This window comes from Peromyscus eremicus, chromosome 17 (genome assembly GCF_949786415.1).
Source record: "Peromyscus eremicus chromosome 17, PerEre_H2_v1, whole genome shotgun sequence".
NCBI classification, from domain to species: Eukaryota; Metazoa; Chordata; class Mammalia; order Rodentia; family Cricetidae; genus Peromyscus; species Peromyscus eremicus.
Window position 1 is genome coordinate 52,821,683 of NC_081433.1, and position 16,084 is coordinate 52,837,766.

A 16,084-nucleotide genomic window follows, 5' to 3' on the forward strand; every position below is an offset into this window, starting at 1 on the left:
GTTAAGGGTGCTTTCTGTTCCTCCAGAGGACCTGAGTTTGATTCCCAGCACCCATGTTAAGTGGCATATGATCACTTACCACTCTGGCTTCAGGAGGTGTGTTGTTCTCTTCTGGCTTCCTTGGATACTTGCACACAGAATGGCAGACACGCACATAAAAAAATTAAGATTTTTTTTTAAAGACAGTTTTTTGAAAATGTTCTTGATTTGAAGCAGGAAATGAACTAAGTATGGTGACATATGCCTGTAATGCCAGCACTTGGGAATGAAGGCAGAAAAGTCAAGAGAGTCAACCTAGTGTCCACTACAATGAGTTGGAAACCAACTGGGTCATGTGAGACCCTGTCAAAAACAACCAAAAGGACCAGGTTGGGGGGATTACTAATTTTAATATTGGATTGACAAATATGTTGTATTAGTTAATTTTCTGTGACTGTAATAAAATAGCATGTCCAAAAGAGGCTTATAGAAGAGAGTTTATTCTGGTTTACACTCTCAGAGGGAGAGTCCATTGTAGCAGAGGAGCCACGCAGCAGGTGACTAAGGTGGCCAGAGCAGGGAGCTGAGAGATCACATCTCCATCCACCTGTAAGAAGCAGAAAGAGAAAACTGGAAATAGAGCAAAGCTGTGAAGTTTCAGAGCCTGCCCCTCGGTGACATACTTCCTCTGGAAAGGCTCCACCTCCAAAAGGTTCTATAACCTTCCCAAAGAGAGTCACCAACTGGGGACCGAGTATTCAAATGCTTGACCCTATGGGGACATTTCTCATTCAAACTACAACATGTGCTCTAAGAAATAATGATACACGTATTAATTTTTGCTAATGTCTATTGCAAATCTAAAATGCCATGGTTCTGGAAGTTTTCTTTCTGAAATAGTTTCCCACAAACCTGATGGATGGTATACCACAGACACTAAGGTATTGATTCAAAGGAATTAAATCTTGGTCTTTACGTGATGGGCTGTTTTACATGTGAGCCAGCTGCATCAGTTTTGCTGGAGCATACATTACTCCTTTGTGACCTCATACATTACTCCTTTGTGACCTCATAGACATGGACGTACTTATTCATCTTGACTGTGGAACTTTAAAATATCTTGAATGCCAAGTCTCTAATGTGTTTGTATACCCATAGCTAAATTCAATACGCAGACCCCATTCTGAAATGTGTGTACAAACATGAAAAAGAGGTTGAGACATTGGCGATTTTTTAAATGTCACTTCTAGACGTCTGTGGTTGCATATTTAAACTCTTACAACCCCTACTTTCTGCTTTACCTCTCTTCTCATCAAGTTCAGAAACTTTCTATGTATCTAACTTTATTCCCTTCTTCTAAAGCTCTGTCTACAATTTATCTACCCCACAGAAATTCTGTGAACATGGAGGTCTCCATCTGTCCAGCTGTGTGTTGAAAAATGGTTAATAATTCTCTGGTGGGAAACAGATTGATTTCGGAGTTCATGCTGAGCTACATGATGTAAATATTGCCACCATGGCAAAGTCTCAAATAACCAACATGAAATTATCAAAAAACGCTATTAAGAAATGTGCCAGTACCATTTCTTGAAGATATTTTCTTTTTTGAAATCTCTCACTACTAATGTGTGGGGCTTGATGTGCGATTTAAGCTTTAATAATGTTTCTTTTATAAATGTGGGTGCCTTTGTATTTGAGGCATAAATGTTTAGAATCAAGACTTCATCTTGGTAGATTTTTCCTGTGATAAATATGTAATGTCCTTCCTGATCTCTTTCAATTGATTTTAGTTGAAGTCTATTTTATTAGATATTAGGATAGCTACACCAGCTTGCTTCTTAGGTCCATTTGATTGGAAAGCCTTTTCCCAGCCCTTTACTCTGAGGTAGTGTCTGTCTTTGAAGTTAAAGTATGTTTCTTGTATGCAGCAGAAAGATGGATCCTGTTTTCTTATACATTCTGATAGTCTGTGTCTTTTTATAGGTGAGTTGAGACCATTGATATTGATGGATATTAATGATCAGTGATTGTTAATTCCTGTTTGTTTGTTTTTTTTATAGTAGTGCTGCGTTTTCCTTCTTTGGTATTTGTTGGTGTGGAATTATCTATTGCCTGAGTTTTCATGGGTGTGTTTAGCTTCTTTAGGTTGGATTTTTCCTTCTAGTGCTTTCTGTAGGGCTGATTTGTGGATAGGTATTGTTTAAATCTGGTTTTATCATGGAATATTTTGTTTACTCTGTCTATGGTGATTGAGAGTTTTGCTGGGTATAATAGTCTGGGTTGGTATCCATGGTCTTTTAGTGTCTGCATAACATTTGTCCAGGAACTTCTAGCTTTAATAGTTTCTATTGAGAAGTCTGGTGTTGTTCTGTTGGGTCTCCCTTTATACGTTACTTGGTCTTTTTCCTTTGTGGCTCTTAATATTTTTTCTTTGTTCTGTATGTTTAGTGTTTTGATTATTATGTGGCAAGGGGACTTTTTTTTTCTTTTTTCTTTTTTTTTTTTTTTTTTTTTTTTTTTTGGATCCAGCCTATTCGGTGTTCTGTAAGCTTCTTGTATCTTCACAGGTATTTCTTTCTTTAGGTTAAGAAAGTTTTCTTCTATGATTTAGTTGAATATATTTTCTGTGCCTTTGAGTTGGTATTCTTCTCCTTCTTCGATCCCTATTATTCTTAGGTTTGGTTTCTTCATGGTGTCCCAAATTTCTTAGACGTTTTGTGTTATGACTTGTTCGTCTTTAGTGTTTTCTTTGACTGATGAATCTATTTTCTCTATTGTGTCTTCAATGTCAGAGATTCTCTGTTCCATCTCTTGCATTTGATTAGTTATGCTTGCTTCTGTAGTTCCTGTTCATTTAGTCAGAATTTCTATTTCCAGCATTCCCTCAGTTTGTGTTTTCTTTATTGTCTTAATTTCAATTTTCAAATTTTGAACTGTTTCCTTCATCTGTTTAATTACTTTTTCTTGACTTTCTTTGATTTCTTCCAATTTTTTGTTTGTTTTTTCCTTCCATTTCTTTAAGGGAATTTTTTATTCCCTCTTTAAGAGAGTTTTTCATTTCCTCTTTAAGGGCCTCTATCATCTTCTTTAAGTCATTTTTAGGATTGATTTCTTCTCTCCTTTTTCTGCTTTGGTATGTTCAGGTCTTGCAGATGTAGAATCGCTAGGTTCTGATGTTGTCATATAGGTCCTTATGTTGTTGCCTGTATTTTTGCACTGGCATCTACTCATCTCTTCCTCTGCTTGGTGTAGACGGTGTCTGTGTCTGAAGGTGCCTCTCTTGTTCTAATTGTTAGTCTTGGTCCACTAGGAGTTCTTGGTCAAATCGGTGCTATTGGGCTGTGTTTCTCTGGGAGCAGCTTAGTCCAATCAGTGTTAGTGGGTTCTGTCTCAGGGAGCAGTTGTTCCCAATTAGTACAGGTTGTGCTTATGGTTCTAGTGGTTGTTAGGTTCGTAGGGGTTGGGTTTTTTTGTTGTTGTTGTTTTTTGGGGGGGTGGGAGAGCAGGGAAAGGTAGCTGTCTGGCCCCTGGGACTCTAATGAGTAGGGCCTAGGGGCTAGAGACCTGATCTGCTGGTCCAGAGATGGGAACTTACCTGTTCCCAGTCGGTGTAGGGTAGGCTTATGATTCTGGTGATCTGGTTCAGTGGCTGGGTGGCGCCTTCTTTTGTGTTCTCAGGTCACATTTTGCTCATTCATCAACTCCTCAGCTAATCTTGTTTCCTCAGACTGCAGATTGTAGGATTCTGAATCCTCTCCCGAATGGATCTCAGCTGAGCAGGTTGTTTAGTAGGGCAATCTCACCAATACCTCCAAGTTGTTGGGTTTCTCAGGATCGGCAGCTGGGCCCTGGGTTGGCCTCAGGCAGAATGTTCAGATCCATTCTCCTCAGACTGCAGACTGTAGGATTCTGAAACCTTTCTTGTTGAAAGTATCTTCAACAAATGGTGCTGGCATAACTGGATGTCAATATGTATAAGATTACAAGTAGATTCATATCTGTCACCATGCACAAAACTCAAGTCCAAGTGGATCAAAAACCTCAACATAAATCCAGTTACACTAAACTTAATAGAAGAGAAAGTAGGAAATATTCTTGAACGCATTGGCACAGGAGATCACTTCCTAAATATAATACCAGCAGCACAGACACTGAACATAACAATTAATAAATGGGACCCCTTGAAACTGAGAAGCTTTTGTAGGGCAAAAGACATGGTCAATAAGACAAAAGGACAGTTAAGAGAATGGGAAAAGACCTTCACCAACCCCACATCTGACAGAGATCTCCAAAGTATATAAAGAACTCAAGAAACTAGAAATCAAAATACTGAACAATTCAATTTAAAAATGGGTTAAAGAGCTAAACAGAGAATTCTCAAAAGAAGAATCACAAATGGCTGAAAGACAATTTAAAGAAATGCTCAATATCCTTAATCATCAGAGAAATGCAAATCAAAATGACTCAGAGATACCACCTTACACCTGTCAGAATGACTATGATCAAAAACACTAATGACAGTCTATGTTGGAGAGGATGTGGAGCAAAGGGAACACTCCTCCACTGTTGGTGGGAATGCAAACTTGTACAACCACTGTGGAAATCAGTATGGCGGTTTCTCAGAAAATTGGGAATTGATCTACCTCAGGACCCAGCCATACCACTCTTGGGCATGTACCCAAGGAATGCTCAATCATACCACAAAGATACATGCTCAACTATGTTCATAGCAGCACTATTCATAGTAGCCAGAACCTGGGAACAACCTAGATGCCTGTCAACTGAAGAATGGATTAAGAAAATGTGGTACATATACACAATGGAGTACTACTCAGCAGAGAAAAACAATGACAGCATGAAATTTGCAGGCAAATGGATGGAACTAGAAAATATCATCCTGAGTGAGGTCACCCAAACCCAGAAGGACAAACATGGTATGTACTCACTCATAAGTGGATACTAGATATAAAACAAAGAACAATCAGACTGCAACCCACAGAACCAGGGAGGCTATGTAGCAGGGGGGACCCTAGGATAACTGTGGCTTATAATAAGTTTTTGGTTTTACTCAATTACTGGGCAAGCCTCAGTGAAACATTTCACTATTAGGATAAGAATTTATACTGTATCAAGCTGATAATAGAAAAATAAATAAATAAATAAAAAGAAAACAAAGAAGCAAAACAAACAAACAAAAAAGAAGTGTGCGATAGCAGACTACTGAACGGTGCAGTAATGGGCACCGACTCTGTGTTCTCCTCCATTCAAAGAGATGAAGTGTAATTTCTGTCTGTCAGGATGTAGGCGGGACTTAGTAATTCATTCCAATGAACATAACAAAGCAGAACTGACGGAAATTTGGGCTTAGGATTCAGCATACACGAAGCCATGAGTCAGCTCTCTAGAACCGCAAAAATAAAGCCAAAAGAAGTGATGGGATACCTCTTCCAAAGCTGTTACAAAAAGATGACAGCTTCCATCCTGTGTGTTCTCTCCCTCTCCTGAGATCACCTATTCTAGGAGTTGGCAGCCATGTTGTAGAGAGCTCCGTATTGGAAAACAAAAACAAAAACAAAAACAAAAAACTGTTCATCACTGTAACAAAATACCTGAGATTAACAATGTGCAAGAAATATATATATATATATATATATATATATGTACATATATATATATACACACACACATTTGACTCACCGTTTACGGGATGCAGTACCAGGTCATCTGGATCCATTGCTTTGGGCTGTGGCAAGGCAGCAACACAATCGTGGGACAGTGTAATGAAGGGAAACTGCTCATCTAAGGTGACCAAGAAGCAGAAAGAGAGAAGAACTGGACCAAAGACTCACACCCTACTTCTTCCAACTGGAACCCACTTCTTATATCCCACTCAGCTATTAAATCATCCATGGATTAGCCTATTCACAAGATGAGTGTTCTCATAACCCAATCCTCTCAAGACCCTGCCTATGAACCCTGAATACACCAGAGGTAAAGCCTTCAAGACAAGCCTTTGTAGGAAACTTGATATTCAAACCATGACACAAGGCCTCCAGGGGACACTCTGAAAAGACCTGACATCCTCTGTCTCACAGTCAGTGGAGAACTGAGGACAACCAACAACTCACCATGCCATTAGGCTTTGATGTGAATTTCTAAGTCCAGCGCCCAGGGACTCCAACTCTGACATCTGTAATAGTGTTGTCAGTAAGAAGGCAGTATGAGCAGTCCTACTTCTTATCTTCCCACAGAAATACAGAGTTAACTATATTACAAATCTAGAATTGAGTTAAGAGTTTAAGGTAAGAGGTTAAAATACCCCAGGCAAGCATAGAGTGAAGGTTAGCCACACAGAAACAGGCAAGAACAGCTTTGCCTATTTCAACCCTTACCCTAAACCCACGAAGTTTAGAATCCAGAGAGATTGCAACTTCTCCCTGGGATGGAGAGGAAATGAAACATTCAGGGGCAGGGAGGCAGCTTCTGTCTTGCCTCACACAAAATGTGTGAAAGAAAAGGTACAGGAAAACGTGTACCTATAAAAGATAAAAAGAAAAAAAAAAGATGCCCAGAAAAGCTATAGGGAGTGGGTGTAGGTATTCCTTGGCTTCCAACTACCAGGATACCTTTCCTTTCAAAACTGTAACACAGTGAGCACCTTCCTGTGACTTGAAAGTCTCTGTAATGCAGAGGGACCAGCCTTCTGTAGGTCAGAGAGACTGGGAATGAAATGCAGAGTTGGCGAGGAAAAATACAGACTTCTTTTTCTAAGTGATAAAGTCTCTCTTCGTTTTGTTATTCTTTCTGTCGCTTGTTCTACTCTGTTCTTCTTCTATTCTGTTCTTCTACCCTGATGTTTCCCTTTTGTCTTTTCCTGATGACTTCCTTCTACATCTTTCCTGGTGTCTCCCTTTTACCTTCCTTATTTTTTCCCCTTACAGTTTATATACCCCACAGCAGAATCTTTCCAGCAATATAAAAATTACAATGTGGTTACAGTCTATTTTTTAAGTGAATGATTACAATGAATACAAGTAAAAAACAACATGTTTTCCATATCCCTTACATGATTAAACATTTAATATATTACAGATGAAAAACCAGTTATCTCCAAAAACCCACATACAGTTAAACATTTATCTATTAGACTTCTCATAGATCAGGAGCCTTGCAGCCATAACCGTTTACAAAGGCAGTAGTTTTTATACTTGCCAGAAAAACAGGTTACCACTTTAACTTTTCATATTTTAGAGTCCTATCCAATTATCTTAGCTAACTATCCAATTTTTGGCTTTCTAGTTACATGAAGTCAATTGTTCAAAGCTTTGTTTTAGCCATGTTGTACACTGAAACACATGAACACATTTCCCAGAATCAGGAAGAACTTGCGCTAACTCACTCCTGGGACTCACTCGATTATTTTTCGTAATCATTAACCTAAACCATAGTCTATACGGCTCCTCAAGAGAAACCCCTAAGTCCTAGCTGCATGACACTTCCTGGTCCTATTTTCTACTCTCTGTAGCCCCTGCTTTATCAGGGATGGGGCAACACTTTAAACTGTACAGCAAGAGGAAATCATCTTCATAATAATCCACAGGTAAAAACGCCCAGAAGAATGGGGTATGTCTATGAGCTAATCACGATACGTTAAAAGCAGTGGATCCCCCCACATCCACTCACACCGTGCCAGATACGTGGCAACGGCAAACATGGACTTTCTGGAGTCGAAGCCCTGGGGGCCTTGCCTGAGATTCACCCAGTGCCTAGTGCTCTGGTGGGCCGATCTCCTGAAGTCAATGGTCACTTGCTGCTCCTCTGACACGGCCACTGCCACTGTAGCATTTACAGAAGGCACGGAATAGAGGCCAGCTGGGCTACAGAGTGAGTTCCAGGAAAGGCGCAAAGCTACACAGAGAAACCCTGTCTTGAAAAACCAAAAAAAAAAGACATGTTCTTTGCAAAGGAGTTTCAGCAGTCATGCCTTAAGCTTTGTTGCTTTGTTGTGATCATTGTCACGGGAAGTCTTTATTCAACGTTGTATTGTGCCTCTTGTGGTTCCTTTCTCTGCCTCAGCAGAGCTTTCAGGGTTTCCCCATGCACACAGTGCTGGGATCTGAATCCAGGGCTTCCTGCATGCTAGATGAGCAATCTACCACCTGAGTGACATCCAAGTTCTTTTCTTCAGATAGGCACACATCAGTGCAGAGATGCTAGAAATTTGAAGAGCCAAGGACACACAACACACTTAAAAGGATAAGATGAATATTCACTAACTAACCTGTAGTGGGTAGCCATTCCAGCTTTGATCTGGAAGTTCCAACCCCCATTGAGACTTCGGCAACTGTCACGCCTACAAGGCGGGGCCAAGGGAGGCGCCTGGAGACCCGAGATCTGGATGGGCGGTGCTCTCACTCGGTTCCGGGACCCTGGATGGTGGAGGTGGGCCAAGCAGAGCTCCAGAGAACACCGCTGGACTGCGATACACTTTCCCCAGACCCCGCGACCTACCTATCCCTTAACTTGGAAGTTACGCCATTAAATAAATCTCCTTTTAACTACATGGAGTGGCCATAATAATTTCACCAATACTAACCATACGCAAATGAAGAACTATAAGCTCTCTGACAAAGAATTCTAAGTGAGGGTGTAAATGAAATTTAGTAAATTATAAAAGAAGCAAACGAAATTAGAAAAAAAATACATGGATAAAAATATTGCAAAGACAAATAATTAAATAGAACCAAACATGCAAAAGCTAAATAGTACAGTAACTTGACCAAAAAACTAGCCAGAAGGGTTCAACAATAAACTTGATCAAGCAAAAAAATTAATGAGCTCAAAGAATGCTTATTTGAAAGTATCCCATCAAAATAAAAAGAAATGAAAATGGATACATATGGTCTAAGAAAGTTATTAGACACCAATTTGCAAATCAATATAACCATTGTGGATATCCAGAAGGAAGATGGAAAAACAAAAGGTGAAAAGTGTTTGTTTTGGTTTGAAGGGCTTTTGGTCTTGTTTAAGTTTTTGGTTTTTTTGTTTTGTTTTGTTTTGTTTTTTGCTTTTTTTTAAGACAGGGTCTTTCTGTTTAGTCCTGTCTGCCTTGGAACTTACTATATAGACCAGACTGATGTTGAATTCACAGAGATCTGCCTGCCTCTGCCTCCTGAGTTCTGGGATTAAAGGCATGTACCAAGATTTATTTTTATTTTATGCATGTGTGTATACCTGTGAGTATACGTCATACTTATGCAGGTACCTGCAGAGACCAGAAGAAGGCATTGGGTCCCTTAGAGCTGGAGTTACAGACAATTGTGATCCATAAAAAAATGGGTGCTTCCAGAGGCCCAAACTTGGGTCCTCTGGAAGAATAATAATTGCTCTTAACCACCAAGTCATGTCTCCAAGCCTCTCTCTCTTTCTTTCTCCCTCTTTTTTTTCTCTCTCTCCCTCTCTGTCTCTCCCTCCCCCCACTCTCTCTCTCTCTGTCTGTCTCTCTCTGTCTCTCTCTCTCTCTCACACACACACACACATATATGTATATATATATATATATACACACACACATACACACACACACATATATATACACGTACATATTTTATTTTGTGTGCTTAGAATCTTAAAAAATAAAAATAAAGGCTAAAGAGATATTTTTAGAATAACAACGACAACAACAAAAATGACCTGTTACATACAGGAGAACCCATGAGACTATTTGAATATTTCTCAGCAGAAACCTTGCAGACCTGAAGGAAGTAGATGACATGCTCAAAGTGCTAAAAGGAAAATTGTCAGTGTCTACATGTCTCCATAAATGAGCAAGACAAAAGAAAGACTTTTTCAAACAAATAGAAATTAAGGTAACCCTTCACCACTCATGCTTCCTTGGGGGAAATGGGAAAGGGATTTTTTTCAAAGTTAACATGAAAAGAGGCCATGGCAGACTTGAAGCACAAGGAATCAAACAGTACAAAATGAGGAAAGGCAAGAGAAAATGTAAGACCTTTCTGTGAAACTGAAATTACATTTCCATCAGCTTAAAATAACCTATTGTATTTCTGTGACGCTGTAGGTCTCATAGGAACCACAGAAAGACAAAGACCCACAGTAGATAAACTAAGAGCAAAAGGGAAACAATGTATCTCATTGTGAAAATTAACAAAGGACAGTAGGACTAGAGGAAGAGGAGCAGATGAACTACAGGAAGCAAAAAATAGAAACCCACCAACCGTTCAAATGAAACGTTGTAGTAGTTTGAATAAGAATGGCCTCCATAGGCTCATATATTTGAATTCTTAGTGACCAGGGAGTGACACTATTTGAAAGGATTAGAAGGGTTGCTGTGGAACAATCTTTGTACACTGTAAATATGTATTGCTCTCATTGTTCATAAAAATCTGACTGGCCAATGGCTAGGCAGGATTTTGGGGCCAGAGAGAATTCTGGGAAGAAGGAGAGCAGAGTCAGAGGAGTCACCAGAAAAACGGAGAGGAAACAGGAGGTATAAGATAAAAAAGAGGTAACACCATGTGGCAGAATATAGATTAATATAAATGGGTTAATTTAAGTTCTAAAAGCAGATAGTAATAAGCATGAGCTATCCACCAAGCCTTTATGATCAATCAATAGTAAGTCTTTTAGTAGTTATTTGGGAGCAGCTGCTGGGACAGGAAAACTCCACCTAGAGATGGTGTTCCAAAGTGGGACGGGAATTTCCACACAAGACCTAACAAAACTTAAAAAAAAATTCTAAGCACACAAAAATGGAGCCAAATGTGGCTTCTTAGTCTTATGTCTCTTATGCCAGCTGCAGTACTGAGAGACATCTTCCAGTAGCTGCCTGCAGGAGGAGCCAGCTGCCAGTTGCCATGCACTACTGCCATGCACTAAGCTAAGCTGCACTGGTGGGATCTGACATAGCAGTTTAAGATTTGTCTTATACAATCAAAAAACAATACAGATACTCAGTAAAGACAGATCCAGACAGAAAAGAAACCTCTAAGTAGGTTACAGTGTATTTAAAAATACACATAGTCTTGAGAAAGAAAAGGGAAAGATTAGAGATAGTTGTAGACTAAAAAAAAAAAAGTTTAAAAATAGTAAAGAACTTTAAAAAGGCATAGAATAAAAAAAGAAAAACAATAAGCTACATAAATATGGGAAATACACAGGGAGTCTGGAGTCTGTATGTTATTGTGTTATCTTTAGATTGTCTGATTATTGATAAAGGAGCAATAGCTGCTAAGAGACATTTGTTATGAAAGCTGCTAGATTAAACAAACTTGTATATTTTTAAAATATCTTGACTTCAAAATGGAAGTTAAAAGACATGTTACTTTGGGGACGAGGTTATGCTTTTTTCTACAGGAAATGAGAGACTATGGATTCTTTCCAGGTTGATATGGATCAGGTTTAATCGAGGAAGAGCCCCTGATAATCTTGGCTACAAACATAAAGAAATAAAACTAGAAGAACCATAAGACCAAAAAGTCATCTTTGGCTAACTTGTGTATAATACGAAGTCTATACTTATACTAATACAGATATGTATGTTATCTTTAAAAGTTTATCTATTTCCAGAACAAGGGGACCAGACATCAATGAAAAAAAATGACCCAGGTGATCCAGCATCTTAAAATGCCTCTGTTGCAGTTTCCTCGAAGTTCTGCATCCAGAACAACTTCAAGGCTACAGGCTGAGATGGTCCAGCGTCACAGACTGCTCCAGCCAAGACTTTACCATTATCCTAAATTTTCTCAGAGTCCAAGGATACTAGTGCCCCTAAACAACAGGAAGTAATCTAGAGAATGATACTCACATTCCCAGAAGATAGATTATGGGGGGTTGGCTACAAGTTGTTATTGCTCATAGTCAGAAACAAAAGCTAAACAAAAATTAACTTCAAAGATCTCTTTCTAAAAGAAAAAGGGGAATATGATATAGAAATGATGAGACGAAAGGGTAGTTTGTTAAATCTACTTTAATCCCAAAACAACTATTAATCTCAAAATATTTTAAATTGGTATGGATTTTAGTTTATTGATACAAATTTAAATTTTTTTATACTGTATGTATGTTTCTACTCTTGTTTAGGGTATTGTGTTTATGTAGCTCATTTAAAATGTAATGTATAATACAGATTAATAGTCATCTATAGTAGTTAAATTTATAGTCACACTAGGTATGTTTTCAAGGTCATACACAGATATATTTAGTTAGATAGACGGTCTTCAAACACTTCAAAGACCTATAGAATATAGCATTTAAGATGTTTAATAACCTCAGGCTTTTCATGACAGTGAGACACATTTGTTCCTGACAGCATCCATTTACTTCAAAAGATGATGAGCATCAAAGAACCTCTAAATGGAGTTTGCTTTTTTCTGGCAACAGCTAGCAAAGAAACTGCCCTTGTTCGAGTGCTGACAGTATACTATACAAACTGGATCAGCAGAATGCAAAAAAAAAAAAAAAAAATGACTACCAAACTTTGCCAAGACAAGGTAGGACAGTTCATTAAAATTCCTTGCTTCTCAGAAATGTCTGTCAGATAAACTAGGCCTATAGGCCAAAGATGGATGTCCCAATGTTACAGAACCTAGGGCAACTGTCTAGGCAGCCAGATGTCTCTGTCATTAGGTAATATTACACCCTTCTTAGCTGGGCAGTGGTGGCACATGCCTTCAATCACAGCACTCAGGAGGCAAAGGCAGGTGGATCTCTGTGAGTTCAAGGCCAGCCTGGTCTATAGAGTTAGTTCCAGGATAGCCAGGATTGCACAGAGAAACCCCATCTGAAAAAACTAAGAAAGAAAAATTACAACCTTCTGGGGTCTTTGATGGAGTTAAAGACTGAATAAACTTTTAATTTTGCTTAGTTATGATAAAAGGTAAATTAGGTATAAAACTTTAGACTCACAAAGATAAAGATAATAGAATATTTTCTCTAATTTTTCAGATACAAATCAACTGGATATTGTAACTGTAATTCTTATTTGATAACTGTTTTTGTTGTATATAATTTTACTATGTTAATGTTAAAACCTTCCTTTTTAATTAGACAAAAAGGGGGAAATGCTGTGGAACAATCTTTGTAAAGGAGCTGTGCCTCTGCTCTCCACCAACAGAGTCCACTGGAGAAAAAGCAGTTATCAACAAGTCAAATTTGACTGTTTTTGTGTGCTTAGAATCCTCTTTTAACCTTTCAGGTTTTATGTGGAAATTCTTGACAAATGTTGGGCGCCACATGTAGGTAGAAGTTTCTTTCACACCTGCCTGTTCCCAAATACCCAGTAGCCACTTCCGAAATAATTGACTTGGAGGCTTAATATTACTTATAAATTGGCTCAACCAGTAGCTCAGGCTTATTACTAACTAGATCTTACACTTAAATTAACCCATAATTCTTATCTATGTTTAGCCATGTGGCTTGGTACCTTTTCTCTTTTTTAAAAAAAATATTTATTTATTTATTACGGATAGTGTTCTGCCTGCATGTATATCTGCAGGCCAGAAGAGAGCACCAGATCTCATTATAGGTGGTTGTGATCCACCATGTGGCTGCTGGGAATTGAACTCAGAACCTCTAGAAGACCAGTCAGTGCTCAACCTCTGAGCCATCTCTCCAGCCCCTTGGTACCTTTTCTCAGCTCAGCATTCTCATCTTGCTTCTTCTGTGTCTGGCTGGTGGCTTCTCCTTACTCTGCCCTTTCTCTTCACAGAATTCTCCTAGTCTGGTGGCCCCACCTATACTTCCTGCCTGGCTACTGGCCAATCAGCATTTTATTAAACCAATTTGAGTGACAAATCTTTATGTCATACAAGAGAATTATTCCATAGCACACTGTAAATATATATTTCTCTCATTGTTAATAGAAAGCTGATTGGCAGATGGCTAGGCAGGATTTTCAGGGCTGAGAGAATGCTGAGTAGGAGGGTGGAGTCAGAGGAGTCACTCACTAGAAAAACAGGAAGAGCAAACAGGAGGTGCAAGGTGAAAGAGAGAATGGCAGAGGTGGCAGAATGTAGATTAATATAAATGGATCAATTAAGTTCTAAGAGCTAGTTAGTAATAAGCCTGAGATATTGGCTGTGCATTTGTAATTAATATTGAGTTTCTTGAGTGGTTATTTTGCAGTGGCTGCCAGGACAGGAAAACTCCCCTACAAGTATTAAAAGGTATGGCCCTGTTGGAGGAATTGTGTCACTGAGAGTAGGTTTTGAGGTTTCAAATGCCCATTCCAAGCCCAGAGTATCTCTCTGCCTACAGATTGGGATATTGCTCTCAGCTACTGCTCCAGTCCCTGTTGGCATGCCTCCATGCTTCCCACAATGATGATAATGGACTTCTGAAACTGTAAGCAAGCTTCCAATTAAATGCTTTCTCTTATAATAGTTACCTTGGTCATGGTGTCTCTTCACCATGTGACTAAAACAAATGTAAATGGATTAGACTCTCTAGTACTGGCTGATTTTGTGTCAGCTTAATACAGGCTAGAGTCATCAGACAGGAAGGCACCTCCATTGAAGAAATGCCTTCAGAAGATCCAGCTATAAGGCATTTTCTCAATTAGTGATCAATGAGGGAGGGCCCAGCCCATGGTGGGTAGTGCCATCCCTGGGCTGGTGGTCCTGGGTTCTATAAGAAAGCAGGCTGAGCAAGCCAGGGGAAGCAAGCTAGTAAGCAGCACTCCTCCATGGCCTCTGCATCAGCTCCTGCTCCCGGATTCCATCCATGCTTGAGTTCCTGTCCTGACTTCCTCCAAAGAAGGACTATGATTTGGATGTATAAGCCAAATAAACCTTTTCCTCTCCAACTTGCTTTTGGTCATGGTGTTTTGCTGTAGCAATAGAAATCCTAACTAAGACACTTTCCAAAAAAATAAGAAAGCAGATGAATGGACTTAAAACCAACTATGCAATGTCTATAAAAGATATTTATTTTTATACAGTAAGCCTGCATTATCACCCCCTGCTGAGATACATGTTTTAGAATGACTACCATTGTTTTGCCAAATGGATATGTTGTCAAAAGGCTATCTAAACACTTCTGCTTATAGCCATAGGTTAGTTCTGCTCTCAGCCTTTATCATAGTGTAACTGTGGAAATCAGGGTTTCACTTACAGGGTTTTAGCCACATTACTAAAATAAATTTTTTAATATTTTTATTTGTTTTATGTATATGAGTGTTTTGTCTGCATGTATATCTATGTACCACATGTGTGCCTGATGCCCAGGGAGGCCATCAAAGGACATCAGATCCCCTGGGACTAGAGTTATAGATGGCTGTAAGTGCTACAAAGATATTGGGAAATGAAACCAGGTCCTTTGGGAGAGCATCTGGTGTTCTTAACTGCTGATCTATCTATCCAGCTCCCAACAAAACAATTTTAAAATGGACTCAAGAAGAAGTTCATGAGCAGTTTGAATAGAGTGTGAGAGGAAAACACGAAGGCCAGCAAGCTGTGAGTCTTGAAAGCTGTTGGAAGGTGGAAGGTTGGAAGATGGAAAAAGAAAGAATAAAGTCAGTGTTTTTGTTAGGGTCCAAGAAAGCCAGTGTGTTTAAAAATGTAGGCTGGCAAAAGGATGCATGGTAAAAGGGGAAGGGTATTCAGGAGAAGAGTGAGAGAGCCTGGAGCATCAGGAAAAGCATGCTCAGGCTTTTGGCCAGTATCTAAATGGGTGGAGGAATGTGGTGGTATGAATGTAATTGGCTTCCATAAGCTCATAGGGAGTGGCATTATTAGGAGGTGTGGCCTTGCTGAAGGAAGTGTGTCACTGTGGGGATTCACTGTGGGGATGATCTTTGAGATCTCCCATGCTCAAGCTATGCCCAGTGTCTCAGTTCACTTCCTATTGCCTGTGGATCAAGATGTAAGACTCTCAGCTCCTTCTCCAGCACCACGTCTGCCCACATGCCTTGCCATGATGATAATGGACTAAACCTCTGAACTGTAAGTGAGCCACCCCAGTTAAATATTTTCCTTTATAAGAGTAGCTATGGGGCTGGAGAGATGGCTCAGAGGTTAAGAGCATTGGTTGTTCTTCCAGAGGTCCTGAGTTCAATTCCCAGCAACCACATGGTGGCTCACAATGA